The sequence below is a fragment of the Coenobita brevimanus genome, chromosome 68 (assembly GCF_032717465.1).
Source record: "Coenobita brevimanus isolate Jiangsu-jjx chromosome 68, ASM3271746v2, whole genome shotgun sequence".
Lineage (NCBI taxonomy): Eukaryota > Metazoa > Arthropoda > Malacostraca > Decapoda > Coenobitidae > Coenobita > Coenobita brevimanus.
The window spans coordinates 3,868,632-3,879,408 of record NC_137021.1 but is presented as its reverse complement, the minus strand read 5'-3'; positions in this window follow the sequence as shown (position 1 = coordinate 3,879,408).

Genomic DNA, 10,777 nt, shown 5'->3' with positions numbered 1-10,777 from the left:
CCAAAGAAGAAACGCTTTATCTCCCATTGTCTCTCTCGCCGGCCTTTTGTCCAACTTTCCTGCCCTTTTGTCTCCTTTCACAGTCTAGCCTTGTCTTATTGCCAATTATGACGCCAGTTTTTATCCTTTTATAACAGGGAGTTTCTATTTTTATCATCCTGTAGTCCTTTATTCTCTCTCTCTCTCTCTCTCTGTATGTGTGTGTGTGTGTGTGTGTGTGTGTGTGTGTGTGTGTGTGTGTGTGTGTGTGTGTGTGTGTAACAAAGTCGTCTGGAGGTTAGAAGTATATAAATCATAAGACGTTATTTTACTAAAGGAATAAGGGAGACGTTGTAACCCCTTCATTACGATGGTTCGGTACTGAGATGAATAAAATCGTCTGGTGTTAGGAAAATGAAAATAAAGTCAAACCTAAGAAGGAGGTAAGGCAAATAAAATCGCCAGGTGGAAACAAGAGCCAAATAAAAGAACATTGTGGAGAGAGTCATTTTTTTTTCTCCACATCCCCAGACTTGAGCAAAATAAAGAAGGATTATAATATGGAAGGAATAATATTTTTTCCCTCCTCCCCCATCTTCCTCCTTCTCTAACCCAATTTATTCCGCCCTGCCAGAATGTAGTCCAAACCATTTATCATTTTTCCTTCATCCTCGACATTTTTACCCCGGAGCCCTTCAGAGTCTCCTTTACATTTGCTTACACGTTGTTCATTTATCTCCTCATTTTTACCCTGTCCCTCTCTCTTTCTCTCTCTTTTTCTCTTTCTCCCTCCTCTCTTTGTGCTATCCTTCTGGTTCATTGAGGCTTGACATTTGCTGCTTATTTTTCTACCTTCCAGTTATTCTCTCTCTCTCTCTCTCTCTCTCTCCCGTATCGCCTTTACCTGTTTTCGTGTTCTCATTATTCTACTTAAAATTTTTCCCTACCTTCTATCTGTCTATCTGTCTATGTCTATCATTTTGTCTATATCTGTCCGTCTGTTTATCTGTCTACCTATATCTCTCTATCTGTGTATCTGTATGAATATTTTTTACTGGTAATTATTTTTCGATTTTTTTTTTTTTTTTACTTCTTTCGTCTTCATTTGTTCCCTGCATTCTCATTAGCCATTCCCTGTCTTTTTTTTTTCTTAGCTTTTTGTTCACTTATTTTCTTTTTGTTTACACTACTTATTTTTCTCTTCTATTATTATTATTTTTTCTTCGTATCACCGACATTAATTTCTTGCGTTCTCACCATTCTGTTTATTTTACCCTTCCTCATAATAATGATAATAATAATAATAATAATAATAACTGTTCTTGCTGTTGTTAATACCACCACTACTACTACTACTACTACTACTTCAACTACAACTGTTACTACTACTACTACTTTTACTGTTTTTGTTATTATTATTGTTGTTGTGAGTCATTATTATTGTTTATTGAACTGGTATTACCGGCTCTTATTTCTCGTCTTGTCATTAACTTTATTTTTACTCCTCCACCCATTCATTTCTTCATAATTCGCTTCCTATCACCATCATTTATTTCTCGCGTTCTCATTCTTCTTCTACTCCATCTTCCTAGCTTGACATTTGCATCTTATTTTTATTTTTCCTTATCATCTATTCATTTATTTCTTTTCCATGTACCCGCTTTGTTTCGCCTCCACTTCCTCTTCGTGTTCTCATTATTCTTCGTCTCCTTTGTACTCCATCTTCGTACCTTGACATTCGATTCATAGTTTTCTTTTCGTTCATTTTTTGTATCGTGTATTCGCCATGCATCATCGTCGCTTCCATTTCGCGTTGTCATTATTCTCTGTCTTATAGTGCTCTCTCTTACCTCGTACCATCATTGCCTTCCATGTCCCCCGTTTCCTGTGCTTATTCCATTGTTTTTACGTTGTTCCTTTTATAGTCTTGCAAGTATGCCTATAACTATGAATACGTCTTAACACTCTTGGGTTCCTATAATATAACTCTCGGGTAAATAAACTGGTGTTAGCTGGAATAGAATCGCTGTCCCGCCATGGTAGGGTTAATGGTGGCAGTATATTAACACCCAGGCCCAGGATTCTCAAAAATGTTTACGATGGATTCCCTATCGTAACTTATGTTTTTTTTTTTTTTTTTTTTTTTTTTTTATCAGTAAGAATTAGACAAGTGATTTTTTTTTTTCCCACTCTTGCAAATCAAAACCATTGTTGCGACAGGGAATTGATTGAGTGGGTATGTGTCTCCCGATCCAGGCTCGTATGACGCACACATAGCTGAATAAAATCGTGCTGTGTTTGCCGGAAGAGAATGCTAAACTTGTCCCGATCATGAGAGGGTCAATGTTTATTCCGCGAAGGGGTGATGTACCGCAAGGAAATTGATGAAGCCCTGGAAGTTGCTTTTGAAATTGATGTCGTACTAGAGGTTGTTTTCAGCCTCTTCACTCACATGGGTTCTCGTGGTGTAAAATATAGTTGTCAGGAGATGGCCAGAAGATAGTTAATGCGTCCTCTAAGGGAAGGGGTTAAAACAGTATTGTAGTCTCAGTCAGTAATCCGTAACAGTAGGCTTGTGAATTAATGACCCGAGATTCCAGTGCGTTTGATTAATGGCATCCAGTCCCTTTAGGAATTGACGTAGCGTTGTTTTGTGGCAGTGCTGGGAATGTTTCAAGTGGATGAATTATAAGGTAACTCACGAAATAAAAATTGTGTTTGGTATAAGGATGCAGTAGGTTCGTTCAGAGTATATGTAATTTGTTTACGTAATTTTCAGAGTGTAAAGGAACAGCTGACTCCGACTGTACATCCCATTAGTTAAGACAGTCCCAGGAGCGTAATAAACTGCTTTGCATGTCAGTGGCGCGCACGCACGCACGCACGCACGCACACACACACACACACACACACACACACACACACACACACACACACACACACACACACACACACACACACACACACACACACACACACACACACACAACCATCATCATCATCATCATCACACTGGATCAGAAAGACCAGTTGCTTAGCTCTCCTTACCGTCATCATACAGAATTAGCCTAGATAACCATTGCCATAGCCTTGTGAGTAATCAAATAAGGGTCCATTAGGTCTGTTACCGCTCCCTTACTTTGTACCCCTTTGTAGAAACCCACATTGTCGGATATTGCAACTCCTTTCATCCTCATAACATTCACATCCTTTTCACGTCAGGTTCAAAAGCCGCTCGCAAATCCCACGTGAACAATTGTATTTTGGGTAGACAGGCAGGTGGTGATAACAAAGGAGGCTGGATGTTCCCTGGGGCTGTACCCATTTGCTCCTGCCTATCAGACTTAATGTTCGCTCTCTCCTTCTCCAGGCCTACCTTTAGTTTCCACCCTCTTCCTATCCCCGCTCGCGCCTAGCTCTTGTCCCACCCTTTCCATCCCTACTCTTCTCCCTCTCCTTTTATTCTCCTTCCCTTCTTTCCTCTCCTTCTTCCTCAGGCGTACCTCCAGTCCCACTTTTCTTACCCCTTCACTTCCCCTTCTTCTCTCCTCTTCCTTCTTCTCCCTTTCTTCGTCTCCCTCCTCAGGCCTACCTCCATTCCTACCTTTCCTTCCCCTCCATTTCCCTGTCTCTTCTTCTTCCCTCCTTCCCAAGTCCTACCTCAGTTCCTACCTTTCCTACATCTACACTTCCTTTTCTCCTCCTTACTGTCTCCTTCCTCCATTACCACCTTTCTTTTCTTTTACATCCTCATCTCCTTCTCCACCTCCAAACTCCCTCTTCCCCATACCTATGGAGGAAGGGAGGTGGAGATATCAGAACTCCTCCTCCCATACCTAAAATTTTACACCCATAACTCATTAGTGGTTATTTGACTTAATGACCTCGTGCTGTTAATAGGTGTGCTCATTTTAACTAGAACTCAGATCAGGCCTTTCTCTGCTCACGCCTCTCCTCCTCCTCCTCCATTTCCCTCACTGTTCCGATTCCTTCGTCTCTCCCTTCTCCCAAGTCCTCCAGTCCCACCATTCCTACCTTCAGCTTTTCTCCCCACCTTGCTCAGGCCTACTGCTGTACTAGGCCTAGTCACACCTCCTGTCCCCTTAATTACCGGTGTCCGTCCTATCCTTCCCTCCTTCCTCCCTTACGCCTACATCCTTCCCAACCTTGCCTACTCCTCCACTTCCCACTCTTCTGTCTCTCCTCCTCACTTCCCACTCTTCTTCTTCTCTTCCTCTGTTCCCTCCCTTCCTTCCTCAGGCTTACCTCCAGCCCCCTTTGCTAACCCCCTCCCCCTCCCTATCTCCTTTTCCTCCCCTCTTCCCTCCCTCCCTCCCTCATGCCTACCTCCAGTCCCCCATGCTTACCCCTTCCCCCTCCTATCTCCATCTTCTCCTCCCCTCCCCTCCTCCCTCTCTTGCTTCCTCAGATCCCTCACCATCTAAGTCTTGGCTATCCCTCCTTTTCAATCTCTCCTTCCTTGTCTCCTTCTTCAAGCTTATCTCCATACCCCCTTTCCAGTTCTCAGTTTCTCTCCCTCCTCCTTTTCTCCCTACTCTTCCTGCCTTGAATTTCCAACTCTTCAAATTTCTTCTCCCTCCATAAACCTGCTTCCAATCCCACTTCTCCTACCACTCAACTTCCCTCCCTCCTTCTCCTGATGACCCCACTCCTTGACTCTCCAACCTCCAGTATCTTCTCTCTCCGTCCTTTCCTCCATCCTTGCCCACTCCTCCCTGACCATCTCCGATACTTCCCAAGCCTCCTTCCTTTGCTGCTTCCACCACTAACCTCCTTCCACCACTAACTTCCTTCCACCACTTACGCCAAGGAATTTGAGCATCTTCGTGGCAGCGGACAGTTTGGGACCGTCAAAAGGTAGCTGGGGAAGGCGGGGAAGGAAGGTAGCAAGTTTTAATCCCTCACTCCGACGATAGAGTTTTTCCTTTTTTTTTCTTTTTTCAGTTTATTCTTGTTTCAGACGCCATTATTCAACTGTGGAAAGATCACTAATTGAGTTAATGAAGGCTTCAGGTATCCCAATTAAAATCGTCAATTCTCTCCCATATTGAATAAAATCGTTTGGTGGCAAGAAGATAATGAAAACTATGTCACATTGCTGAAGTGGTTAAAATGTGAAAAAGGAATTGATTTCATAAGGATCAGGACAACGTTGCTCTAGCTTCACTGATCCTTCGTCACTGCATGTATGTCTATTGCTCAGGGACTTAACCCCTTTGGTCTATGGTACAATGCCTTTTTCGATTGATCAGGAATCTTTCCTAGTAGTAGTGGTAGCAGTGCAACCCCAGGGCATGAACCCAGGCCGAAGTTGTCCTTTTTTTCTCGGTCAGCCATGGTACATAGGGAGGGAACTTAGTTACGTCTGTATAATCGGGCAGCTCCACCTCCTTGTCATACTGATGCCACGACTTGAAGGTGCCCCTCTCCAGCACCAAGGGAGAGGGAAGGAATAAAATAAAACCTGTACCGTGGACCAAAGCGAGTCAGGGCGCCTTGATAATCCCTTCAGCCTGCAAACCTGCTTTTTACTAATTTTTGTCACCTTCAGCATATTTTGCACACATCACGATAGACCCTTCGAAATGCGTAGGTTAAATTTAGCCGTCTTATATTCCTTCACTATATCAGAGGTTCGGATTAAGATGACTAATGACATCTGGTGGCAGCAAGAATAACAAAATACGTCATCGGATTGAAGGGGTGACTGGTAGAGTATGCCAGACTACCGGTGGAGTTCCCCCATCTTCTCCCATCCCCCCTTCGCATCCTCCCCCTTCACTCCTCTCTCACCTGTCCCCTCTCTCCCTCATCCTCCCTTGCCTACTTCCCCTCACTCCCCAGTCTTCCTCCCCTATATTCCTCGCATCCGCTCTCGCCCCCTACTCCTAACCCCCAATCTTATTTCCCCATATTCTCCCTCATCCCCACTTTTCCTCTCCCCCCTTCTCCCCCCCTCCTCGAATCCCACTCCAGCACCTGATTTCACTGTGTCTAACCTTTTTACTGCAAGACGTTTTCCTAATCAAACGAAATAGAGGTATTCACAAGATAATATAAATGACATCATGGCAGCGAAGACGTTAACCCTCTAATGGTGGACACAACTCTATTCTTGCCTCCCAACTAGACTCTATTATTCCTGTGAGTGGGTCATAGGAGCCCGAGGGAGTTCACCTGACAGGAACCGTGGTAGTAATCAGAAGGAACCCGGCATCATCGATCGTCTGCCCTGTCACCTTGCCCTCACACACCACCATAATTTACCCCTCATCGTTTATCATTTACCTCATCATTTACCTGTCATTTGCCTCTTATTATTTACCTCTTACCATTATCCTCTTGTCATTTACCTCTTTTACCTCTTGTCTTTTATCTCCTGTCTTTTCTCTCCTGTTTTTTTTTTTTTTTTAATCGTCATTTACCACTTATCTTTTATATCTTGTTATTTACCTCCTGTCTTTTACCTCTTTTCATTTCCCTCTTCCTCATTTACGTCTAATCAGTTACCTTTACCCTTGATTACACCTTCATTGTTGACTTTTCATTTTTTTTTTTATCTCTGCCATTCTTTTTATTTTATTTTTGTACCAGGATTTTCCTTTATTTTATCATTCTCTAGAAACATAACACTCATATACTTCTACTCTTTATTAAACCTTCTTCTTTATTGTTTCTGTTTTAATTTTTTTCCTGTTTACCTCTATTTTTTAATTATTTTATTTGTTTTAAGACTTACTGTTTATTTTTATCGTACTGTAAAGAGAGAACACTTTTCTCTACCTATGATTATTCTCTCTCTCTCTCTCTCTCTCTCTCTCTCTCGCTTCCAATTACAGTAACGATCTCTACCATTTTTTTTTTCTGCCATTCGCCGTCTCTGTCACTCAAAGGAGGAAGTTTTTACCGTAGAAGAACATTTTCTCTCCATATATCTCATTTTTTATATATATTTATTTTTTATACCAATGCCTCCAAGTAATATATTATTCTCTGCCATTTAATTTAACAGTTTCTACCACCATATAACTTAGCATTGGCTACCTTTCTACCATTTAACATTATCTTCCATTCTACCATTTAACATTATCTACCATTCTACCATTTAGCTTAGCATTCTTTACCATTCTACCGTTTAGCTTAGCATTATCTACCATTGTACCAATTAGCTTAGCATTATCTACCATTCTACCATTGATTAGCGTCCTCTGCCATTGTACCATATCTGCCACCATAGGGAAGACTGAAGAGATGAGAGCTTTCTCCCTCCACACCTTTTTCCTTCTTGGATTCCTCTTAGTTTATTTTTCTTTCCTGCTTGACATGTTTTCCTCTAACTTTCTAGTATATAAATGTATCTAGTATTTTAGGGTAGACTGAGGCAATTGCAGGAAAGACTAAAGTTAGAATTATTGCATTTTAGGGTAGACAGAGGCAATTGCAAGAAAGACTGGAGTTAGAATTCTTGCAACAGTGGAAAAATCTGACGGAAAAAAAAAAACATAGCGCTCAGTGTGGGGTCGGAGACAAAATTTCGCCGTATATTTCAACTCTTCTGCTGCTGACTTTCATCGGTTAGCTAATATTCCACGAGAGAGAGAGAGAGAGAGAGAGAGAGAGAGAGAGAGAGAGAGAGAGAGAAAGGGAGAGAGACTGACTGTTACTCCGTCTATAAGTGATTCTGTTTGATGTAGCGCTTCAGGGGGAGTGACAGATGCGCCATAAATGTGAAGTAGACGCAGTAGCATAGTAGATGCACCCTTATCCCTGAGTAGAAAGCTGAGAGTTACAAATATACCCTAAGTGGGAAGGAGACGAATTTTTCTCTCTCACTACGCATTTGAGGCCCCAGGTGGGACAAAGGCGCCTTACAAACGGGTATCGAATAACGCTGAGGGCAGCAGAGGGTCCGTCCTTACCCTGAACAAAAACAAAGCCACAAGGTTCCACTGAGAGCCATAAGAAACCGTCTGGCCAAGCACTAGCACTCGCCACGGGCCCAGCTGTGGCAGAAAGTCGTGGAGGGGGAGGGCAAAAGAGCAGGGGTGAAGGGTAGGTGCGAAGGGGGATGGGGGAATATGGGGGGAGGGAGGGAAGAAAAGTGGGGAGTGAAGGGAATACCGGGAGCAGAAGAGCGGGAGTGAGGGGGAGGGGGCGAGGGAGGATGGGGGAATATGGGAGGAAGAATAGTGGGGAGAGAGGGGGAGGGAGCAAGGGGGGATGAGGGAATACGGGGGGGTGCAAATGAGCGGGAGTGAAGAGGAGGGGGCGAGGGGGGATGAAGGAATACTGAGGGAAGAAGAGTGGGGATAAGGGGGAGTGGGCGAAAGGGATGAGGGAATGTGTGGGAAGAAGAGTGTTGCGTGAGGGTGGAGGGACAAGGGAGGATGAGGGATAAAGGGGCAGGTTGGGGGGAGGCGGTGGCTCAATCGGTAGAGAGGTGGCGTGGGGTCCTAACGGACCCAGGTTCAAATCCCGGCTGGGGCAGAGAACAGTTTAGGGATTTGAATTTCATTAAATCAGGCTTTACTGATCTACCAGAAGACCCGCCCACATGTCGTAAAAATACCTCCGCTAATACCAATACACCAGTCCTGTATGAGACAGCCCTAGCATGTATTCAATATGGACGGTGGATGTTAGCGCCGAAGTGGTGACATGTAGAGGTGTATGGTATGTAGGAGGACTACTGGGCCTTGATAGCAGGCTGTGAAGCCTATGCCCAGAGTCGGACACATAAAAAAAAAAAAAAAAAAAGGTGAGAGAGGAGAAGAAGGGGGAGGGAGCGAGGGGGGGGATGGGAGTTGAGGGAGGGGGTTTCCAACGAAAATCTGAAATATTCTGCCCATTACCCCTTCAATCCGAGGACGTATTTTTTTTTCTTGCTGACACCAGATGTAATTAATCAACTTCATCCGGACCTCTGATAGTTAAGGAATATAAGACGCATCATATTTAATCCATCATATTCGAAAAGTCTATCCTGATGTGTGGAAAATCTGCTGAAGGTGACAAAAATGAGTAAAATGCAGGTTATCAAGCTGAAAGGATTATCAAGGCGCCCTGACTCCCTGTCTGCACGGAACATGATTCATTTTATTCTCCTTCCTTTTCCCTCGGTGCTGGAGAGGGGCCTCTTCACGTGGTGGCACCGATATGATCAGGGGGTGGAGCTGCCGGGTTATACAGATGTGTCTCAGTCCTTTCCCTGCCCCTGAAAGAAGGATTGTGGACTTGGAAGGAAAGGCAGCTTCGGCCCACAGTCCACAGTGTTCACGTTCAGATTTGGCTGGGGCTGCAACTATTGCTAGTAGTAGTAGTAGTAGTAGTAGTAGTAGTAGTAGTAGTAGTAGTAGTTTTCCCATTCACAAGCATTACTCGTACAGGCTTTCCTGGGGTCCCTGACCGTCTTCCACACTTTTCCTTTCAAAGACAGCCTTTTCCTAGTGTATACAAATATTAATCCATAAATTCCTGTACTTATTTTTGCATTCCCATTATTAAACCTCCTTGCACTGGATATTTTATGAGGACAGTTATAGTAAATTTTTCCATGCCTTCCGTGGCGTCGGATATTACAGTTTAAAGGAAAGAAATTTTACAGGAACGTTGGCTGGTTTGTGACACTCTTCTTCGTGATTAAAAGTCCTCGGATATTTAAGAAGCCAGAATGAATGATGCAAAACGAGGGAGGGAAGGAGGGAGGGAGGGTGGAAGGGACCGAGAGGGAGCGAAGGTGCAAGGGAACGAGGAGGGAGGGTGTGAGGGACCGAGAGAGGCAGGGAGAGAGGGAGGGAGGAAGGGAGAGAGTGAATGAGTGTGTGTGTGTGTGTGTGTGTGTGTGTGTGTGTGTGTGTGTGTGTGTGTGTGTGTGTGTATGCTCCTAATGGAGGGAGGGAGGGAGCAAGGTAGTGAGAATGAATGAGTGATAAAGCGAGGGAGGGAGGGAGGGAGCAAGCGAGTGAGTGAGGGTGCATGAGTGAAAGAGCGAGAGAGGGAGGAAGGAAGCGAGCGAATGAGGGTGAATGAGTGATAGAGCGAGGGAGGGAGGAAGCAAGCGCGCTACTGGGAGTGTATGAGTGATAGAGAGAGGGGGAGAGTTGGAGAATGCTTGAAGGACTGAATAAGTGAATGAATGAGAGAGAGAGAGAGAGAGAGAGAGAGAGAGAGAGAGAGAGAGAGAGAGAGAGAGAGAGAGCGGTGGTTATATGTACAGTACTGACCTACTTCCATGAGACCACTGCCTCAAGGTAAGTCTTATTAACCATTTACCTGCCAGCGCTTCACCTCAAGGAATTCAAATTCCCTCTTCGCTGGGAAACGTTTCTACTTCCTTCACTACCTCGAACCTCTCTTGGGCTGAGTAAAATCGTCTGGTTGTGGAGAGAGGGGAAAAAAAAGCGTCATCGTGTTTAGCTACTTTACTGCGATGACGTCTTCTGTTCTTACTACCTTCAGACGAATTTTACTCACCTGACGAAAGATTTTATGAATTTTATGAACGAGAGATTTTTATGAAGTGAAGAGGTAAAAATTGAGCCTTCACCAGCCTTTCGCTTCTATTTTTATTTTCACTACTCTATTTCTTTTATCCTAGCTTGGGCCAGATTTTTGTAATTTTGCCGCATATTTCACGCTGCTCCATTGCAAAATAAAGCAAGACGGTGACTTTACATTCTTTTTATAGCACAATTTTGTGACTAGAATCATAATCTAGTGATAATCTAGTGTTACAGCCCAGTAATCAGTGTGAAGAAGTGGCAGTTTTAGACGAAAT